The sequence below is a fragment of the Melospiza melodia genome, chromosome 9 (assembly GCF_035770615.1).
Source record: "Melospiza melodia melodia isolate bMelMel2 chromosome 9, bMelMel2.pri, whole genome shotgun sequence".
Lineage (NCBI taxonomy): Eukaryota > Metazoa > Chordata > Aves > Passeriformes > Passerellidae > Melospiza > Melospiza melodia.
The window spans coordinates 785114-804018 of NC_086202.1; the positions used below are offsets into that span (position 1 = coordinate 785114).

General features: G+C 53.1%; 1 protein-coding gene across 24 annotated transcripts in view; it reads right to left on the reverse strand.

The window, feature by feature from the left end:
* JAKMIP3 (Janus kinase and microtubule interacting protein 3) overlaps positions 1 to 18905 on the reverse strand; it is a 61347-nt gene that overhangs the window by 41079 nt on the left and 1363 nt on the right. For 22 of the 24 annotated variants that reach the window (XM_063162939.1, XM_063162944.1, XM_063162951.1 and 19 more), the window contains exon 2: positions 163 to 311. The gene's annotated coding sequence lies outside the window, so the exon portion shown is untranslated. Of the gene's footprint in view, positions 1 to 162; positions 312 to 1983; positions 2000 to 10373; positions 10467 to 18905 lie in introns of those variants that run through there. The other 2 variants (XM_063162936.1, XM_063162937.1) reach the window with 2 other exon arrangements.

Sequence of the window (18905 nt, forward strand, 5' to 3'; positions counted from 1 at the left end):
GGAATTCAGGAGGGACATCCACCCACCAGTCCCCGGTCCTGCCACAGCTCAGAGGCAGCCACCACTGGGAAGATTTTACTTCTATTCTATTTTCACGGAACCATGGAACCACGGGATGGTCATACCACAAAACGTGCTCATATTTGGGAAAACATCTCCGACCTTTTCAAAGCAATCCTGTCAAGGTGGGTGGCACTGCTCCTGGCTGGTGACCCTCAGTGCCTCGCTCTGTCCCTCATGGTCCAGCCACAGCAGAGGCACTGTCCCTGTCCCTGTCCCTGTCCCTGTGCAGGCTCAGCAGGGCAGGGCACCTGCAACGAGAGAGGAACCATCAATTACAGCAGCAAAGCAGCAACAGAACCAACCTCCAAACAACAGCATAATTTAAAAAAGCCTGGTTTGAACTCTAGGAGCAAAATCCTGATTTTGCCAGGGAGAAAAGAGCCAAGGGAGGCAGCTGCTCTGGGGCTACAAAAATGGGATACAAGGCGGGGAGAGGGCAGAGCTGCTGAGAGCCAGAGAAATCATGTAGGACATTGGGTCAGAGGGGAGGATGGAGGATGAGACCTAGAGACACAGGGGGAAATAAAATAACACTCCTGGTATTAACTGTCCAAACCAAGGTGGCACAAACAATCTCAGTTCTGCTGTTTCTCAGCCTGGTGCCTGACTTTGTAGCCTGGAAGTTTCTATAAACAGAAACATGCTTGATTGGGCAAAGAAATAGAAATTAATTAAATTTTAAAGATATTGCCTGAGAAATCTGTAACATGAGTACGTGCTCTTTGCATTTAAGATTCGTGCTGCTTTGTGAAAGCAGACACAACACCCCAATGGAGATTTAAAGCCCCCTTTCTTTACTGATAAAAAATGGGGCAGCCTGTAGCCACAGGCACAGAGCTGTACCTGCTGCAGCAAATGAGCCCTTTGTGCACATTACAATTATTTTCTTAGAGGATTCCCTCCAAAGGCAGAGGCAGAGTGAGCCAGGTTAGCAACCAACAAGCCTAAACTGCTTCCACATGAATGGCAGACAAATCATCATTTGAATGGTACAGGGATTTGAGAGAGTAATTGCTATCAGGATTCCTTTGACAGAGCTGTGAGAATTTACATCTGTGTGCTTACAGAAAAGAAACTCAGGAGCTGGTACCAGGGAGCAGAGTTTGCTGGGTGGGAATTGTGTCTGAGGTCAATTTGTAGAGCACAGATCCTCACACTTACAGTGTTGCAGCTTTTAAATTTTCTTTAAAATGTTATGGAGGTTTAATGGTGTGAATTGACACACTTCATGACAAGCAGCTGCTCAGATCATTGAACTGCAACTGCTGGCCCTGCACAGGGCAGCCCAGGAACGAGCACTGTGCCCGCAAAACCTTGTCACAAATGTCACAAATGTCACAAATGTCACAAATGTCACAAGTGTCCAGCCCCGAGGAGGTGATGGTGGAGCCTTCCCTGTGTGCACAGCAGTGGGGATGTGGTGAAGGATGGCAGAGCCCAGGTGCGACGCTGCAGCCAGGTGTGTGTGTGTGTATACATATATATATATATTTATTTTATATATTTATTTATTTATATATTTTTATATATTTTATATATTGATATATATATATATATATGTGTGTGTGTGTGTGTGTGCAGGGGGACAAGTGCCATTGTCAGGGCCACAACAGGGATGGCCTGTGCTCCCACCAGTGTGGCCCTGGGCACAGGGACCAGCTGGGACCCAGGGCAGCTGCCAGGCCAGTATTTATCACAAATCCTGGAGAAAAACACGCCACAGAAAGGTTTCCAATCCAGCAGCACTGCGCTGAGCCACAAGCAGGCAGGAGGAGGCTCCTTTATGGAGGAGGAGAAATCTGATGGGCTGTTGGTTTGTCCAGTGTCACTGGAGAGGTGGCACTGTCACCCTCCAATCCAGGGTCACTTTTGGACATCTATAAATGTTGGAGTCAGAAAATAAACTTCCCTTTTCTTCACCTTGAGAGCAGCAGTGTGAGCTTGTGTTCTTTCGTGTCCTATAGCAACACTTTCCCTTCATTTTTCCAGTGAGCTACATAGAAGGGGCAGCTATCAGACACATCACCTAAACAGAACAGAAAGGCCATGATATTTCTGATGCTGGGAGAATAGATGATGCATCTGATTCCTGGCATGTTTGATATTGAAAACAGCATCAATAATGCATCAGAGCTGCCTTGAGCAGGGCTCAGCGCTCCCTTTGCCTCCTGACTGGCAATTCAGACATCAAGACTAATTGGGAAATGTGTTTTCTAGGTAGTAGTTGCAGAAATGAATGTTTCACCATGCTTAAAAATAAGTGAATTAATCCCTACCCAGGGCACCAATATTTGAAAGCAGAACACTGTTCTTACAAATATGGAACATTTCCAACGTCTGCTCAGCCCTGTGAGCACTGGTGTTCTCTGTTCCTGACAAATTGTTCTGATTTATTAGTTTAAGCAAACCTTTTTGAGCCTCTGGTGCACCTTGAAATATATGATAGAAAAATGCAATGGTTGAGTTCCCACTTTTTCATATGAGTAATATCCACGTTCCATTTAGGATTGCACCAGCCTAGAGATCCAAATGCAAGAAAATGAGTTTTCCTCTGAAAAGGAATTTCATGCTAAGCCATGTAATCCTCTCCCATGCTGGAGCTGTGCTTTGGGCTTTATCCATATAAACATTTGTCATATATCCATTTAAACATTTATCATATATCTACATAAACATTTGTCATATATCCACATAAACATTTGTCATATACCCATATAAACACTTGTCATTTATCCATATAACCAGTGCATCACTCACTCAGCTCAAGATGAGAAGGAAACCTGTTGGGATTTCATGGCAAAAGGAGTGAGCACACCAAGACAGGAACTGTCCTGCACACAGGGAGGGCTCTGTTGTGCATTTCCTTCACATGCACATCCCAGCTCCATTCCCTTCCCTGGACATTCTATGAGGATTTCTTTCTCTGTGCTGTTTAGATTGAAACGAATTTGATAGAATTATTTTTTAAAGTTATTTTAAATTTAAAATAAGTTTTAAAATTATTTTTGGTGACCCGAGCCAGACCTGCACAGAGGCCCATGCTGCTGCTGAGAGAGCTGCAGGCTCCCCACACGCCAGGGTAACACACCCTGGTACCCACAGCTGCCTGCTGTGGAGCAAGTCTCCATTTCCAGAGGGGAAATAAATCACCAACCAATGCTTCCCAGTGTGAAGCGGGCTCTGAAACCCATCTTTCATGAAATAACATCTGCTTTAAATTGAAGATAACCCTGCCCTCGCCCCCCAGCCTGCCACCCCTGCAGATGGAGGTCCGGCCAAAGTTTGGCTGAGGATTAGATCGATTCCAGCAGCAGCTGCAACAGACACATGTCAAATCCCCCCTGACCTGGATTTTTCCTCAAAGATTAATCCTCGCACCGCTGTTGGCTTTAACTCCTTGATGGGTGGATCGTGTCCTTTGTGAGCAGCCTCTCCTTGTGTGTGAGATTACCTGTTTGTGCCACACCCAGGGATGGGAATCCCACCCTCTGGTTCCTCAGCATAACTCTCACACAGCTTTTTGGGTTTTGTTCCCAGTGCAAACCACAGGTGGGTGCCAATTATGAAGCTGATTATGGTTCACAGGGAGCAGCTGGAGCTGTGCCAGGGGTTTGGATAGATTTTGGGGAAAGGTTCATCCCCAGAGAATGGGCACAGCCCAGGGGCTGCCGGAGCTCCAGGAGAGCTTGGACAGCACTCCAGGTGTGCCCAGGTGGGGTTTGGGGTGTCTGTGCAGGGCCAGGGCTGCACTGGGTGATCCTGAGGGTCCCAGCTCAGTCTCTGAACACAGCACTGGCAGACACAGCTGCTGTAAATCCCAGCAGGTACATTTTAGAGCAGGACACCTGCTCAGTTGTACAGCTCTTAGGGCTAATTTGCAGAAAGAGCAATAATTAATTAAAACAGGTGACTAGGCAGGAAAGCAATTTCCCCTTTCTCCCAGATAACCCCCAATATTTAAGGTACAAAAACCCATTGGAGTTCCTGCAATTAGCTCCAATAACACACCCATCCAAACGATCTGTTGAGCTGCAGCAGTCATTTGGGGAGGGCTGTTAGTGAGGAATATATTTCAGACCCAATTCCACGAGTTTAATAGCGTGTCACTGCCTCCTCTTGCTCACAAACAAGCTGTTAGAGCAATGCCATCCCTTCTCCCGAGGAATCCATGCCTGTGTAATTAACTAAATCAACTGTAACACAGATGGCATCGCACCATCCAAAGGCACTTGATGGAAACATTTTAAGCATGTTATTAACATCCCTAAATAACTATTTAATGCTACCTCTCCAACCCTCTTCGGCACCAACACACAACACAGCTGGATTTGGGGATGGAAAAGGCAGTATTTAATTGCTACACTCTTATAAAAGATTTTCAGTTCTTGGATTTACTCAATTTATAAATGAGCTTGAAAAATAACAGACTCAACAGTGGCAACAAAACCACTGTGCTTTGGATTTCAGAATTAAGGTTAATTTCCAGACTGATTCATCATCATTCAATTCAGCTGTGAGGAACTGGGCAGCAGAACAAGATACTGATGGGAGTAGGAACCTTCCTTTAGGCTGACCCAGACTATCCAAAAATTACATTTCTATTTGACAGTGTGTTTTACTTCTCAGTAGGTGTGTGCCCAGCTCTAAATCAAGATAAAAATTGACATTTCCCAGCAACAGATAAGAATTTGAATGGAAAGTTGATTAATCTCCCAAATGCAAACAGCTGGGAGATGTCCATCAGTGAAAAGCTGTTCCTGCAGCCTGGAAAACTGAGGATCAGATTATTTCAAACCTGATTTTTCATTATTAAATATCCTGGTTTAAATGACCTTTGTGTGACACTTGCTGCCAGTCTCCTCCCGATGCCAGCCCATCTCTGCCCTGTTACTGACTCAGCCCAGAAATACAACAGTAAACATGGAGCAACAACAGCATGAATAAACACAAACAGTGCTTTAGGGGGAGAGCAGGAGCATCCCAGCGGGGCTGGGGGAGCCATTCCCCCTTCTCCAGTCCAAAGTCCCTCTCCAGCTCTCTCGGAGCCCCTTTAGGCACTGGCTAAATAAACATTTCCAACTCTACAGAAAATTCCATTATTAAAAGGATTTTATACGAAAAGCAGCCCCTGGAAGATGACTGAGTAAAACCCTGGAAGCAGAATGTCCTCCCAGCTGCTGAGCCAGGAGCCCTGCCCAACCTGGCAGAGCAAAGCTCCCGTTTCCAGAGGAGGGACTGAGCAACAGGTGGGAAGGAGAGGCTGCAGGCCCACGGGAAGAGCTCAGAGCAGTGGGAAGCACTGGTGTGGCATCAGCCAAAGCCTGTGCCCATGGGGGAATGAATGGAGGCATAGCCCCCAGCCCCCCAGGCCCCCCAGGCCCAGAGGGGACCCTGTGCTGCCGCCCTTGGCCAGGGCAGCTCTGCCAGCAGGGCTCTGCACGCACCACCTGCACAGGCTGGGGACTTTGCAGCTTTAATCTGATTGTTCAAAGCTGATTTGATCTGAAATGCTGCATGGGCCGCTGGAGTGAGCTGGCCTGGCGTGCAGATAGCTCTGCCCTGCAGCTTCACTGAATAAATCAGCAGGAGGGAGTGAGGGCTCCCTGCACCCTGGCAGACCCAGAGCCCGGGGAAGAAAAGGCCTCATCCTCATTGGACATTTCCAGTGCAAGCACCCCAGGCTGTGGTGCTGTGGTGCAGCCAGAATGGGGCTGTGGCTGCCCCATCCAAGTGCCCAGGGCCAGGCTGGACACTGGGGCTGGGGGCACCTGGGACAGGGGAAGGGGTCCCACATGGCTGGGGTGGCGCTGGGGGGGATTTGGGGTTCCTTCCCACCCAAACAGTTCTGGGATTCTCTGATCCATTTCTCTGGGAAAAATCTTATTTTCAACACAAGAACTCTATAACCTTTTCTTTACCAAGACTAAAAAAAAAAAAAAAAAAAAAAAGGAAAAGAGGAACTTCAACAGCTGCCCCTGCTTGTGCTCTCCACTGGGTCACTAACGTGACTTGCTGCAGTTCACCTCTCCTGGCTGATGCCTCCTCTGGGGAACCCTCCCCTGCAGGAATCTCCCCTCAGAAGTGCAGACGATGAGGAAGAGCACCGGTGTGCAATGTGCTCCATCATGGACAGGGAAGCATTCCCACGAAGAGTTCCAGTTCCAGGCTGCAGGAGCTGCAGAGCAGCCCTTCCCTGCACTGGGTCAGTGTGGCAGCTGGCTAATCCGGGATTGGAGTCTGCAGTCTCTCGGCCTTCTGCATTTACTCCCTGGGGGAAAGTGGCCTCTGGCGCTGCGCCGATCCTCGCCGAGGAGGGGCTGTGCCCGTCTGGCTGCTGAGCGCGCCGGCTCTGACCCTGCCCCGGGAGCGGCAGCGGGAGCGCCGGGCTCGGCCCCGCCGGGCTGCGGCCCCCGGGGATGCTCCGTGTCCCCCTGCCCCGAGGGGATGCTCCGTGTCCCCTGCCCCGAGGGGATGCTTCCTGCTGGATGTGTCCCCCCTGCCCCAGGGGGATGCTCCCTGCTGGATGTGTCCCCCAGCCCGCAGGGGATGCCACAGGGGAAGCTCCCTGCTGGATGTGTCCCCCCAACCCAGCCTGTGCCCCCCGAGCACCGAGGCTCTGCAGAGCTCTGGGCACCCGCAGGGGCAGCATTGGGAGCAGCAGTGGCTGTGCCTGCTCTGCTCCGGGGGAGCCGGGGAGGTTTTTAACCCAAACGATGCAAATTCCTGCAGCTCATGTCATCCAGGGGGAAGCCCGTGGGCAGGCAGAGGGGCTGAGGAACCCGGGCTGTGCTGGGGCAGCAGTGACCTCAGTGAGTGCTGGAGCCCAAAGGTGATGGGAGGCGAGGGTGGAAATCTGGATCTCAGTTGCACAAGGACGCTCCAGGGTCAGACACTGCTGAGAGGAGCTGCTCAGGAGCTGTCACAGAATATCTGAGCTGGAGGTGGCACACAGGGACCCCTGGGCCCAGCCCCTGGCCCAGCCCGGGCACCTGAGAGCAGCCCGAGCACTGGGACTGACGTGTGACAAACTGCAGGCACGGGGGCACACAAACACAGGGGCTGCTGCTCCAGGGAGGAGATTCCAGCTGGGAGCCCACAGCTGGGGCTGGCACTGCTGGCTGTGCTGCTGACCTGGTAAAGGGCAGGGCAGGAAAACCTGCTGATAACAGAGGATTATGTGGGTCAATCAGGAAAGAGGACAAGGCAGGCAAAAGGAAAAAAAAAAACAACAACAACAATAACCTCAAAGTAGAAAAATTAGGTAACTTAGCAACACAAAATTCAATCTGTGAAAGTACAAGATAATCTATATTTAAAAATACAATTTGACATATCCCGCACACAGAGATTTAGGAGGAAAGATCAAGTCATCACTGAGGACATCTGCTGTGCACACAGCAATGTAAATAAGGTTTTACAGAGGCGGGAGATGTGAAAGCAGAGGAAAAGCATTATGATGCTGCAGAAAGCTAAATGGCAGGTGCTCATTAATCCACTCAAACTCTCCTAAATGAAACATAATAGGTGTGACCAGGTAATAGAAGAGTGAGGCTCTGTGAATTTTTGGAAGGACATTGAACAGGAAGTTATTGGATGATTGATACTGTGTAGGGGAAAAGGATGCTTCAGTTACTTTTCTGTACTAATGCAAGAACAAGAAACCACCCTGTGGGCACTGGCAGGAAATGAAATTATTTATCCGGTGGCAAGATGGGATCACACACCACAAAGCCTGGGAGCAGCTGTCCATGATCCTGCTGCTGCTGGGGCCGAACCATCCCTGGGCAGGACAAGGCAGGAGCTGAGTCCCTGGGGCTGGCACCAGAGCAGCCACCACAGCTCAGGTTGGGTCAGGTCAGTCCAGCCCTTCCAGCCCGGCCCTTCCAGTCCAGTCCAGTCCAGTCCAGTCCAGTCCAGTCCAGCCCTTCCAGCCCTTCCAGCCCAATCCAGCCTTCCCATCCCATCCCATCCCATCCCATCCCACCCCACCCCATCCCATCCCATCCCATCCCATCCCATCCCATCCCATCCCATCCCATCCCATCCCATCCCATCCCACCCCATCCCATCCCATCCCACCCCACCCCATCCCACCCCATCCCATCCCATCCCATCCCATCCCATCCCATCCCATCCCATCCCATCCCATCCCATCCCATCCCATCCCATCCCACCCCACCCTGGTGCCTGCTCTCTGCCCCTGGGGGAGAGCATTGTCCTCCTCATTTAATCGTTCCTGTGCTGAAACCACAGCTCCAGCTTTGCCCTTGCCTGCTGCAAGGTGGAACAGGACAGAGTCCTGGGGAGAGCCCTGCTGGGCCAGGAGGAGAGGGGAGAGGCCAGAGCTCAGGAATGGGGCAAGGGGCCAGGAGGAGAGGCCCCAGCTCCATTCCTCAGGATGAGAGCCAGCAGCCTCAAGCTGCACCAGGAGAGGTTCAGGTTGGAGATCAGGGAAAATTTCTACTCAGAAAGGGTTGTCCAGTCCTGCCAAGGGCAGTGATGGAGTCACCATCCCTGGAAGTGTTCCAAACATGCAGATGTGGCGCTTGGGGATGTGGCTTAGAGGTGAACACGGTGGTGGTGTGGGTCAATAGCTGGATTTGATGATCACCAAGGGCTTTTTCAACCTTATAAATTCTGTGACTCTATGATTCCATGATTCTGCTCCATCCCTTGGGATGCCAGCTCAGGCCACGGTGACCTGCAGTGCTCAGCAGCTGGAGGTGGGCTGATCACCCACGGATCAGCAACACCACAGCTCCCGAAGGTGCTGAGCCTTTAAAAACTTCTAAAAGCTTATTCAAAAGTACAAGGAAAACATGTCTAACAATAACAACAGCTTTAAAAAACCAAATCTGTGATTGAAATGACCACAGATACGCTGGAAATAGCAGCCTGAGAGCATTTTTCTGTCTAGGTAATAATATCCTGGCAGCATTTCAACAGAACTAGAATTACTTTCAAGTGTCAGATGCCACATTTTAGTGGTGCTCGGGAAATGCTCCTGTGTCCCTGTCCTACCTGCAGGTTCTCTGCTGTAAGGGAAGCCTCCTGTCTTTCCTTCAGCAATCCCAGCTCCCTCCTCCCTGAATAAATCCCTCTGGATTTGACACCCAGTTCTGTGGGCTCGAGGAGATGAAAAAACTCCAGGAAACAAACACCTGGTACCGTGCATCGGCATCCCCGGGCCGTGCATCGGCACCGCGGTACCGGCCCGGGGCACGGGCGGAGCCGCGAGCCCGCAGCACACAGAGCCCGGTGCCAGGCAGGGCCGGAGCGGCCCCGGGCCCCGGCTGAGCAGGGCTTGGTCCGGCGAGGAGAGCCCGGAACGGGACAGCGGCTCCGGCACAGCCTCGGCACCGCTGCCAGAGGAGCTCCGATTGCCCCGGCACGGCACGGCACGGCGCGGCACGGCACGGCACGGCGCGGCACGGCACGGCAGAGCTGCCCGCGGCACCGGGCACGGCCCTCCGGTCCCTCCGGGAGCTGCCGGCCCGGGACAGGGCTCGGTCCTGCCCGGGACGCGCATCCCGTGCCCGGCCGGGCTGCCCGGGCTGTCCCTGGGATGTGGCCGGGATGAGCCCGAGATGTCCCCGGGATGAGCCCGAGATGTCCCCGGAATGTGGCCGGGATGAGCCCGAGATGTCCCCGGGATGTGCCCGAGATGTCCCCGGAATGTGGCCGGGATATGGCCGGGATGAGCCCGAGAAGTCCCCGGGATGTGGCCGGGCTGTCCCCGGGCTGTCCCCGTGATGAGCCCGAGATGTCCCCGGGATGTGGCCGGGATGAGCCCAAGATGTCCCCGGGATGTGGCCGGGATATGGCCGGGATGAGCCCGGGCTGTCCCCGGGATGTCCCCGGGATGTGCTCGGGCTGTCCCCGGGATATGGCCGGGATGTGGCCGGGATGAGCCCGGGCTGTCCCCGGGATGTGGCCGGGCTGTCCCCGGGATGAGCCCGAGATGTCCCCGGGCTGTCCCCGGGATATGGCCGGGATGAGCCCGGGCTGTCCCAGAGATGTCCCGGGATGTGCCCGGGCTGTCCCCGGGATGTGGCCGGGCTGTCCCCGCATCTGCCCCGGCACAGCCGTGCCACCCCCACCCTGCGGGCCCCCAGGGCCGCCGCGCGTTCCCGCGGACGCGTTCAGCTCCCGGGGCCCTTGACTGAGCTTGGAGCCCCGTTGCAGGCAGAAAAGCACGGGCGGGATCCCGGAGCCCCCGCTCACCGCAGCCCGGCTCCAGCGGCGGCTCCAGCTCCGAGGGGCTGTGACTCAGCAAAGGAGCCGCTTTGGATTTTTCAGATGGAACTTACCAAACCGTGCCAGCGCTACGGGGAGGATCTGCTTCCTGCATCCACCGCTCTGCCAGCCTCTCCCGAGGTATTTCCACTGAACCCTCCCCATCTGGCCACGTTACGACAACAGGAAACGCTTTCTTGGGGGAAAAAAATCAAATGCAAAGCCTGCCTGGGAACCGGGGCCGAGCGAGCAGGGAGAGACTGCCAGGCTCCACCTGCGGCGGGGGAAACGCAAAGGAGGTGTCTGTGTCACTGCCAGGCTCCACCTGCGGCGGGGAAAGTAAAGGTGGCATCTGTGTCACTGCCAGGCTCCACCTGCGGCGGGGGGAAACGCAAAGGTGGCATCTGTGTCACTGCCAGGCTCCACCTGCGGCGGGGGGAAACGCAAAGGTGGCATCTGTGTCACTGCCAGGCTCCACCTGCGGCGGGGAAAGTAAAGGAGGTGTCTGTGTCACTGCCAGGCTCCACCTGCGGCGGGGAAAGTAAAGGTGGCATCTGTGTCACTGCCAGGCTCCACCTGCGGCGGGGGAAAGGCAAAGGTGGCATCTGTGTCACTGCCAGGCTCCACCTGCGGCAGGGGGAAAGGCAAAGGTGGCATCTGTGTCACTGCCAGGCTCCACCTGCGGCGGGGAAACGCAAAGGAGGTGTCTGTGTCACTGCCAGCCGGGAGCGGGGCTGAGCGAGCCGGACAGACAGACAGACAGCCCGGAGCTGCGGGTTCCCGTGCCGGGCGGGAACGGGGACGGGGACGGGGATGGGGATGGGGATGGGGATGGGGATGGGGAAGGGAACAGGAACGGGGATGGGAACGGGAGCCCCTGCCCGAGGAGCCCCAGCAGGCTGGCAGCGACGGCAAGTGCCCCACGAGCGAGGCCGGCTCTGGGAGGATCCCTGAGGCCCTTCCACAGGCTGCAGGATCCCCCTGGATGGGACCAGGCAGGGCAAGAGCTCCTCACCCCAGCCATAGCCCTGAGCCATGGGCCAGAGCCCACCACGCCCCAGAGCTCTGCACTGCCCACAGCAGGGAGGGACAGCCCAGGGGTCCCTGAGCGGGGTCTCAGGGCTGCTGGGAAGGGCTGGGATCCCCGTCTGCCCACAGCAGGGATCCCCGTCTGCCCCAGGCTGGGATCCCCGTCTGCCCCAGGCTGGGATTCCCATCTGCCCACAGCAGGGATCCCCATCTGCCCCAGGCTGAGATCCCTGTGTGCCCCAGGCTGGGATCCCCATCTGCCCCAGGCTGGGATCCCCACCTGCCCCAGGCTGAGATCCCTGTGTGCCCCAGGCTGAGATCCCCATCTGCCCCAGGCTGGGATCCCTGTGTGCCCCAGGCTGGGATTCCCATCTGCCCCAGACTGAGATCCCCATCTGCCCCAGGCTGGGATCCCCATCTGCCCCAGGCTGGGATCCCCATCTGCCCCAGGCTGAGATCCCTGTGTGCCCCAGGCTGGGATTCCCATCTGCCCCAGATTGAGATTCCCATCTGCCCCAGGCTGGGATCCCCGTCTGCCCCAGGCTGGGATCCCCATCTGCCCCAGGCTGAGCCTGCCTGGTGGGCAGGAGCCGGGCATGGCCCAGCTGGGTGACCTGTGTCTGCCTCTGGCACAGCCCCAGCCCCAGCAGCCCAGCAGCTGGCACAGCCCATAAACGCCCAGCCCTGCAGGGTATCCCAGCCCTGGCACAGCCCCACACCTGGGCAGGTGTCTGCAGGAGGGACAGAGCTGCAGGCCCCAGCCCTGTCGGACACACGGACACTGTCCTGTCCCTGCTCAGCCCTGCCCTGCCCCTGGCATTTGTGAGCAGAGAAAGGTGAATGCTCAGCCTGCTCCTGTGGAGAGGGGAGCTGCAAGTTACTTCCAGAATGATCCAATTCCAACCAGAACAGCTCACAGTGCAGCCTGTGACAAATTAGCAAACACACCCTTTAATTACAGAAAGCTTTTCCCTTCGATTTTTTAATTAGAAGCAAGAATGCAGATGCCATTCACATAAAAGGACTGTCTTGTTTTCCTTCCTGTGCTGGCACCGCCGAATCCCAAACACATCCTGCACATTTCCATGGATTTAACAAAGTCCTCGAGGTTACAAAGCTTCTAAACACCAGGGTTTGAGATACAGGGGGCTCCAGCAGCAGCCAAAGGTTGGTGCAGAAGAGATACAGAAGACATACATATAGAAGAGATACAGAGAGAATTCTGACACCTCTGCAGAAATAAATCTGTTCAAACCACTAAAATATTAGTCACCATCAGGTACAGTTTTCAGGTGTGAACCTATGAACAGCATCTTCTTTAAAAAGAGAAATACAAGGCGCACTTGATAGTTTTAGAATGGATTCAATGAGTGAATGAGTAAGAAAGCAGAAGAATGAAATTTTCATGTCATGCAGGAGACATGAGGTGAACTTCAATAAAAAATAATAAAACCAGAAAAGAAAAAAATCAATACTAGCCTGAAGCACAAGAGAATCTCAATTTAAAAGAGCCTCCAAAGCCCCAGCAGAGCAGGGCTGGCTGTGCTCCTGCTGCCAGAGCTGCTGCTCACAGCAGCTCCCTGCACTGGCCTGGCTTCAAAGGGAAGGGGGCACCAGCCCCGACCCCCCAGGCCAGAATCCTGCACACTGCCCCTAATTACAGACCTGTAATTACTGCCCCAGACACACCAGCACCTGGGGGGGAGGCTGCCCCTCATTACACACCCCTGGGAGGGGGAGACTGTCTCCCCCCAGAAAGGCTGTAGCCCCTCCATCTCAAACTCAGCCATTTCCTTCAGCAGTCTGAGTGCTGTGTGTGTTATATCCTTAAAATCCCAGGTTGGTTTGGGTTGAAAAGGAGCTCAAAGCTCCTCTCACCCCACCCACCATGGCAGGGACAGCTCCACCATCGCAGGCAGAACGTCCAACCTGCCCTTGGGCACTTCCAACCCAAGCCATGGGCTGGGGACCTTCCAGCAGAGTAGGAAATAAACTGGAGGGGATGGAAGTGAAATGCCCTTTTTGGGGCTGAGCTGGGGATTTCAGTGCTCAGAGTCTGCCCTGCCCTGCTCCCTGTAGTGCACGACATAAACCAGAGAGAATGGAAGTGAAATGCCCTGTTTGGGGCTGAAGAGGAGCTTTCAGTGCTCAGTCTGCCCTGCCCTGTGCCCATTTACTGCAGGATATAAGCCAGAGGGGATGGAAGTGAAATGCCCATCCTGTTTGGAGCTGAACACGTCCCTCTCCTCACTGCGTTGCTGGAAACACGGCTTGCTCTGCTGGCACACGGGCTGGTGCCAAGCAGGTTTTGAAAACAAGCCGTGCTCAGGAGCAGCTTGCCCGGGCACGGCTGGAGCCGCTGCTGTTGCCATGGAGGCCGAAGCTGCTGCTCCTCTGCCCTTTGCCTTCCTGCGAGCAAAGGGCAATAACTGCTGCAGAGCAGGGCCTGAGCCCACAGTGAGCCCACGGGCTGCAGGCACAGGGCACTGTCTCACACACAGCATCACAGGACTGTTCGGCCTGGAAAACGAGTCCAAACCCACGGAGTCCCAGCTGTGCCCACCCTGTCCCCAGCCCAGAGCTCTGGGTGTCACCTCCAGAGTTCCTGGGACACCTCCAGGGATGGGGACCCCACCACCCCACACAGCTGCTGGGGTGGACTTTGCTGCCTGGAGCATTTTTTGGTGATGGATTTATTTCTCAGTCATTTTAGTCAAAACATGAAGATGAGAAATTGAGATGCTGTCAAAAATGAAACTGAAATGTTTCAGAGTGGCATTTGAATTTTTAGAAGCACTTGTGTTTAATAAAATCAAGAATTTTAAAGCCCTGTTTTGCGACTGGAGCCCCTCTGGAGCCAGGCTGGGACACCTGGGGGGGCTCACCTGGGCAGGAGCAGCTCCAGGCAGAGCTCAGAGCCCCTGGCAGGGCCTGAAGGGGCTCCAGGAGAGCTGCAGAGGGACTGGGGACAGGGATGGAGGGACAGGACACAGGGAATGGCTCCCAGTGCCAGAGGGCAGGGATGGGTGGGATACTGGGAATTGGGAATTGTTCCCTGGCAGGGCTGGATGGGATATTGGGAATTGGGAATTGTTCCCTGGCAGGGTGGGCAGCCCTGGCACAGGTGCCCAGAGCAGCTGTGGCTGCCCCTGGATCCCTGGCAGTGCCCAAGGCCAGGCTGGACACTGGGGCACCCTGGGACAGTGGGAGGGGTCCCTGCCTGGCAGGGGTGGCACTGGGTGGGATTTGGGGTCAGTTTTGAGGGAAGCTCCTTACTCAGCCAGGAAGGAGGATGGGGTTTTTCTGCTGTTGCCAAAAAGAAGGGAGCTATAAATGTTGCTCTTTCTCCTTCATCATCTCTGATGACTTAGCATCAAATGCTAAAAATAATTTTTATGCTTCATCTTCAAAGTCGATGTGTTGCAGTTTTTTTAAAAAAACCAAAACAAATCCCATATCCCAGCAAGAATATTACCAATATTTCAGGATCCAAATGAGGCTTTCTGAAGAGGTGCTGCGGGGATGCCAAATGTGGCATTTCACAGAGAGATTTTCTCTCTGAGCACCCTCCCAGCCCTCTGCTCACGAGGAGACAACAACTGAGACAGTGACACATTGGCAGTGGCACATTTCTGAGGGCAGTCTGGCTCCAGAGCTCACTGCACTAAGGCAGGGTGGGACTCAGGGACCTGGGGGGCTGCAGAGCCAATGGCACAGGGCTGTGGTCCCCAGGGGAAAGCTTGGCCCCGCCAGGTGTGCACTGCACATTGCTGAGGCTCACACTTCACTGGCAGCAGTGGGCAGGACACAGGGCAGACCCAGCTCTGGGCTTGGGCATGGGAGCACAGCAGCAATGAAATAACAGCTGGCCCAACAAATGACTCCTGCCAGGCTGCACGGCTGATGGCCCCAGTTTAGACGTAACAAAGCTGATCTGGGTGATAAAGAACATGAAAAAACATCTCAGAAAATTTTACTCTGTGAGGCAAGCTCGCAATTCAGAACTGCAGGGAAAGTGGAAGGCCCTGAGTTGGCACACATGTTACTTTAGACAGATGAGTGTCATTAATATGAAATAAGCAGCCATGGAATAACGTTCCTGAAGCCACAAGTACAGCACCCCTCGGGGAGAGCACCCTGCCCACAGCCAGGGCTCACCAGGGACTGAACCACCAGAGCCTCTGAGTGCAGGTGTACAACAGCACCCCAAACTCCATCCCAAAGCTGTTGTTTTAACAAGCCCCTGGCTCTTTGCTGCCTGCCCTTCACTCCCAGTTTGGGAACATGTCACTGTGATATTTTCTGAAAAGTCCCTTTGCCAGGATTTCTTCTCCTGGGAAGGTGGGAAGCTTCAGCTTCTCCATGATTTTCTCCTCTAGAATGTGATTTGAAGAATTGTTTACCCAGCATGTGAATTGTTTTTAATTAATGACCAATCACAGCCAGCTGTGTTGGGTTCTCTGCGTCTGTCACATATTTTTATTATCATTCCTATCTAGCCTTCTGATGTATCCTTTCTCTTCCTTTAGCATAGTCTTAGAATATAACACAACAAACTTAACATAATAAACATATAACAAACATAACATAATAAAATATAATTAATGTAGTCCTTCTGAGAACTTGGGGTCAATTCTCATCTCTCACTGGGTCCTGGAGGCCCTCACAACAGCACCACCTCAATTAATAACCCCAGGGATGTGTGAGTACATCCCTGCGTGTGCAGACATCCCTGCCTGCAGCTATGTCTGCTCCCTCCCCGATGCCCTGTGCTGACTGACATGGGAACACAAGCAGGAGAGGAGACGTTCCTGCCCGGGTAATGCTCCTCACTCTCAAATTCAGTTGTTGACTGGCTTGTTTTTAAACAACAGCAACAATATTTTCAGCAGAGCATTTATTTCTCTTGGTCTCACGTGTTTGTGCAGAACACCGAGTTAAGCAACAACTTATTTCTCTCGTGGAACTGTTACTGCTCCCACAGTAAACCACCCAGCCCACTCCCCCCAGACTCCCAAACCACCAAAAACAGCTTTGAGGGGAAAGACCATGTTTATCTTTGTCTGCTCCTGCTCCTGATGCTAACTCTGACAGCAGCCTTGGCGACTCTCTCCATCCCTGTGCCCCTGCTTTTCCTGTCTCAGCATCCATTCCCACCTCTTATTCCTGCAGCACAGCTCTAGGAAGGCTTGAAGCATTCCTGGCTTTGCATTCCTCTTCATACCCACAATATATCCTATTTGCTGCATCCCTTGCTTCTCCACTATGTTTTGTTACTCGATTTGTGGTTGTAAAACCTCATCAGGCCAAAGCCATGTCAGTCCTAGGGCACACACTGATATTTTAGCAAGAGGGAAATTTAGAAAAAAAAAAATCCTGACCAAAGAAAGCAAAAAATGGCCTTTGTCTGGGCAGTGCTGGCTGGCAGAGCTCCCTGAGGCTGGAAGCAGGTCAGGTGCTGGGTGAGTGACAGGTAACAAGGGGCACCAGCAAGCAGCAGCTCCTTTAACTCCTGCTACACCTGAGCATGTCTGAGGGAATAACACCTGATGGGATTCCCTTCCAGGGCCCAGGGAGGGGCTGCGGGCTGGGGCAGCCGAGCTGGAGCCACCAACAGGGACAGCACAGCCTGGAACGTGAGCTGAGGGGACAGCAAAGGCACTTTCTGCAGCCTAAAGTGACCCTTGGAAGAGTCCCTGGTGGCACTGACCTTGTCAAGGTCAGCGACCACAGCAGCCATGCCATAGCCCCAGGATCTCTGCTGGATTTAAGGACAGCCAGGGCTGCACACCCTGCTGCTGGCTGTGTGTTTGAGAAAACCCACTCACCCCCAGACAGCTCCCAAGCCTCTCCCAGCTGTGTGTCCTCAGGCAGTGCTCAGCCTGTGCTCCGCAGATGAAACCCATGGAGCCCTCATCTGGATTGCACAGCAGCAGTGAATAACAGACCCTGCTCACGTGTGCCTGCAAGGAGCTGCGGGTCTGCACAGCAATGAGGGGATTCTCAAAAATCTGCCACCGTGTCATTCCCCATTAGGGTCACTTCTACAGAATTCTGTTCAACTCTGAGACCTCTGGGGCTTTGTTTGGGCACGGCACGTTGGGCTGTGGTGGCAAAGGAAAATCAGGAATTATCTTTCCAGTGAAATGATGCTGGAAATGGATCAGCACTTTGCCACTACAGCAGCCAGCACCCAGTGCTCTGGGAGAAGGGAGCTCACTTCTCTCTGCATGCAGGTGCCTGCTCCTGGCCCGCTGTGGGCAAACAAACAGGATCCCATGAGTGATTTCGTTTGGATTGCTGAAGTATTGGCTAGTATTTGTCTGCTTTTACCATAAAATATAGTCATATAAATGGTTTTATGTGTCTTAAAACTGCTCAGTGCTGTTAGAGTCTCGCTCCCAGAGTGCTTGGATGGGTTCAAATCCTACATCCCAGTCAATCAGGATGTGTAAAATTTTTAGGACTTGCTTTTGAAATCATTTTTCCATTTAAGCCAAGCCTCTGTTCCTGATCATACATGAAGAGCTGCAGCACAGAAGGTGACAAGCTGAGAACACAAGTTTTAGGGGAAAATGTTAAAGATCATTATTTAAAGGCCTTCACTTGTTAACATGCATTTGCTGATGCTACTTTGAATTCAAGCCATCTGCAATAAAAAGTAATATTTTAGAGATGCATTTTAAGGGAAAAAAAGCAAAGTTTTACTCTTCATGTAAACTGACAGTGCACTGGGAAACTTGGTGAAACTTCACCACGTGGGAGGTGTTGACAAGCGAGCACATACCAAGGGAGGGATTTACAGGCACACAGTTCCACAAATACATCCCAGACTGGTATTTGTCAAGACAACCCGTGAGCCTTCAGCACATTCTTTAAAGCCTGTTCAAGTGGGGTGTTATTTTCTCCATCAGGGCCCTGGTGACAAATGCACTTTCCTGTGGCCTCCTACTGGTCCCACTGTCCTCTTAATCACCACTGCAAACACCAAAACTCCCACCAGTCTGGCATCTGCAGGTGAAGAACGAGGGGTTATGGGTCAGGAGGCCGCCAAGAGCCAACGCAAACCAGGCAGAAATTGCACTGCAAGGTAAAGTAATCTGCCCTGAGAAACGTTCAGTTTTGAGCACGTATTAAGCACCCAGTGAGCCCTTACACAGAGAGAGGAGCCCAGGTGCAGAGGGGTGGCAGGTTAAGGATGCTGCATGTCCAGAGAGAGAGCCCAGGCTGGCAGCTGTGAGTCTTTCCTGCCAGGAAATTATTATTTTGTGCTGCACACATTTCTCTGGCTGTATCACACACAATGTGTGAAATAACAGGCAAAAGTCAACGGGACTCCAATGTGTTTTCTAATCTCTGCCTCCATTTTTAGCAGTGTCACTAGAGGCATCCCATGAACTGAAAGGAAAAGGAATCTGGATGAGATAAATCTCATTTAAAATGACTGAGAGAGCAAGCAGCTGGGAAGAAACAATATAAGACCATTCTTTTTCTTAGATTAAATAGCACAGAATAGAATCAAAAGTCCAGAATGGTTTGGATTGTGAGGGACCTTAAAGCACTCCTACCATGGACAG